We start from the raw sequence: 3231 nt of genomic DNA on the forward strand, positions 1-3231 counted from the left end.
GAAAGACTGGTTGCAGCTAGAAAAGATGAGAATTTGGACGGCGGGGCGACGATGAGGGTTCTCGCTGAATTGGCTAAATCTATCACAGCCATTCAGCAGGAACTGAAAACATTGAAAGAAGAACGGGGCCTTACGCTCAGGTCGCGGCACGACCACGAGTTGCCCCCTCGACGGCGACACAGATGCCACTGACCCCCATCCCAGACAGGGATGGGTTCATGGAGGTCAGGAGAAGGGGTAGGGCTACGATGCCTATTGGGGGGCCCTTGCCCAAACAATCGAGTGCCGGGAGGGTTGCCCCCCCCACTGTAAAAAAAAGAAGAAGAAGAAGAAGCAAGCCACGAGGACCAGGGAGACCGCCGCAGTCTCCCTGACCTGCGAGGGAGGAGCCTCCTACCTGGAGGCTCTAAGGAAATTGGAGAGAAGTATAAACCTTGACACCATAGGTGTCAAGGGGCTTTCTTACAGGAGGGGCCTCACGGGCTCCTTCATTTGGGAAGTCCGCGGCAAAGACGCCCAAACGAAGGCGGACAGGGTCGCGGAGGCGATGAGGGGGGTCCTCCCTGAGGCCAAAATTTTAAGGCCTCAGAGGACCTCCCCTATCAGGTTGGAAGGGTTATACCCGAAGACCACCCTCACCGCGATTAGGTGCGCGTTGTTGGAGGGGAGGTCGGGCATTGACCCGAACCTAATAACTATGGGGGAAATCCGACCGGGCAGGGGTATCCGCTACGAGGCCACGGTGGTGGCACCGACGGCCCTTGCCCGGGCGGCTATAGATAGAGGAAACATTCTGGTGGGGTGGGGGAGAGTGCGGGTCTTCCCTGTTTGACCCAGGCCCCTGAGATGCCATAGGTATCTCGCAAGGGGCCACGTTGCGGCCTTTTGCCCGGCACCTTGTGCGAGAACGGATGTTTGTTTCCGGTGTGGTGAGCCGGGACACGTCGCTCGCGAGTGTGGGGCCGGCCCCAAGTGTCCGGTCTGTGCGGAGGCTGGTCGCTCCCAGACCTCGCACAGGGCGGGTTCCTGGGAGTGCCCATTGGTGCCTCCTATTAAACGAAAAGAACAAATTTTGAGAGTCGCGGACAAAAATGTCGCGCAAGTGCGTGGGATTAGTGTGCCGGCCGACAATAGCGTGGGACCGTGTGTGGGACCTAAGGGTCCGGAAGATAGTGTCATGGAGGTGGAGCAGGCGGCTCCTGCCCCTCCATGCAACTTGAACGCTAGCTTAACCTAATATGGCGGTGATCCAAGTAAACCTCAACCATGCGCGTAGTTCCCAGGATTTGCTGGGCCAGCGAATGAGGGAGGTTGAGGCGGACATCGCCATAATATCGGAACCGTGGTGGGTTCCCCCTGGGGATGAGAAATGGCTCTCATCCTGGGGGGGTCGCCCCTCGCCGCGATTCTCGTGAGCAAAGGCGGAGGAACCTGCAGCCTAGTGCGCAGGGGTTTGTTTTTTGTGGCCGCTAAATGGGGGGACTCGCTGGTAGTCTCTGTCTACTTTCCCTCCAGCGAGGATATCAGTAAATTTTGTAGACTCCTTGATGAGTTTGAAGAGCTCTTAGGATCATTTCCCACACTTCCAGCGTTGGTTGCCGGAGACTTCAATGCCCGGTCCCACAGTTGGGATCCGGAAGGCAGAAGTAACCTAAGGGGTGAGTTGCTCTGCATGTGGGCCAATAGGTTGAACTTAAGCCTGGGCAACCAGGTTGGCCACCCCACGTGCGTTCGGCCGCAAGGGTCGAGCGTTATAGACCTTACGTGGGGATCTCCGACAGCCATCGTCCGCTTATCGGATTGGAGGGTGGATGAGGCCGAGTCCCTTTCGGACCACCTATATGTAATATTCAATTATAGGCGTGAGGCTACAGGCTTCCGAAGCCTTTGCTCTAGGGAGAGAATTTTTCCTAGGTGGGATGCGAGGGCTGTGGACGAGGATAGACTCGCCGCAGCCCTCGTATCCGCCGACTGGACACGGAACAATAGTGCCAGTGGGGAGGACTTAGTGCGGTCGCTGAACAGTTCTTTAACCAGGGCATGTGACATTGGTATGTCTCGGGTTAGAACAGGAGTGAACCGGGGGAGTGTAGTGCCATTGTGGTCTCGGGAGATTGCAGCCCTTAGGAGGGAGGCAATGCTCTCGAGAAGAAGATACCAAAGGGCTCGACGCAGCGGCGACCTGGCCAGGATAGGGGAGTGCCTTCACAACAGGAGGGAGGCCAAGAGGGGTTTGGTCCGTGCTATCAGGAGGGCCAAGGATTCGGCCTGGAGGGACTTCCTCACTACCATCGAGGAAGATCCCTGGGGGAGGCCATATAAGCTTGTAATGAACAAGCTTAGAGCTCGGGGTCTCCCCCCCCTTACTGAGGCACTGGACCCCTCTCTGCTGGCCACAATCATTGGAACATTATTTCCGGGGGACGGCCAACCAGTGTCCCCGAATGAAGACATACAGGACTTGGCTGGGGTGGAGGTGCTGCCGGAGGAGGTGCGCCGGGCCGCTGCCAGGATTGGCCTTGGAAGGGCACCAGGCCCTGATGGTGTGCCGGGATTAGTCGTAAAAAGGGCTGCTTATATCTGCAGCGGAGGACTAGCTCGCTGCTTTTCTGTCCTTTTGGGGAACGGCGTGTTCCCGGAGTGCTGGAAGAGGGCCAGGTTGGTCCTCATAAGGAAAAGGTCTGGGGAAGACGCCGCACCAAGTTCTTTCAGGCCCATATGCCTGCTAGATGAGGTGGGAAGTTATTCGAGAGAGTGATCGTCTCCAGGGTGAGCGAGTTTTTAGAACGAAGAATGGTACTGTCGCCAAGCCAACATAGCTTCAGGGTGGGCCATTCCACCCTTGGGGCTGTTGGGGAGGTTCAACAATATATACAGGAGGGCGTTAGTGCGGGACGGGTTGGTGTCCTCGTATCGTTGGACATCGCCAACGCGTTTAACTCGCTCCCCTGGATGACCGTAGTTGAGTCAATGACGGGGTGTGGCTTCCCCACCCATCTAGTGAACATAATTAAGGACTACTTTAGAAATAGGCTCCTGTCCTTCATAGGAGGACAGGGCACCGTTAGCAATGTAAGAATTACGTGTGGGGTCCCACAGGGCTCTGTCCTGGGCCCCACACTTTGGAACATCGCCTACGACCGGGTCCTCCGTGTCCCGCTGCCGGGGGGGTCTCGTCTCGTCTGCTATGCGGATGACACGGCCCTCCTGTCAGCAGGGCGGGACCCGGCT

This window comes from Polistes fuscatus, unplaced genomic scaffold (genome assembly GCF_010416935.1).
Source record: "Polistes fuscatus isolate 324 unplaced genomic scaffold, CU_Pfus_HIC Scaffold50, whole genome shotgun sequence".
NCBI classification, from domain to species: Eukaryota; Metazoa; Arthropoda; class Insecta; order Hymenoptera; family Vespidae; genus Polistes; species Polistes fuscatus.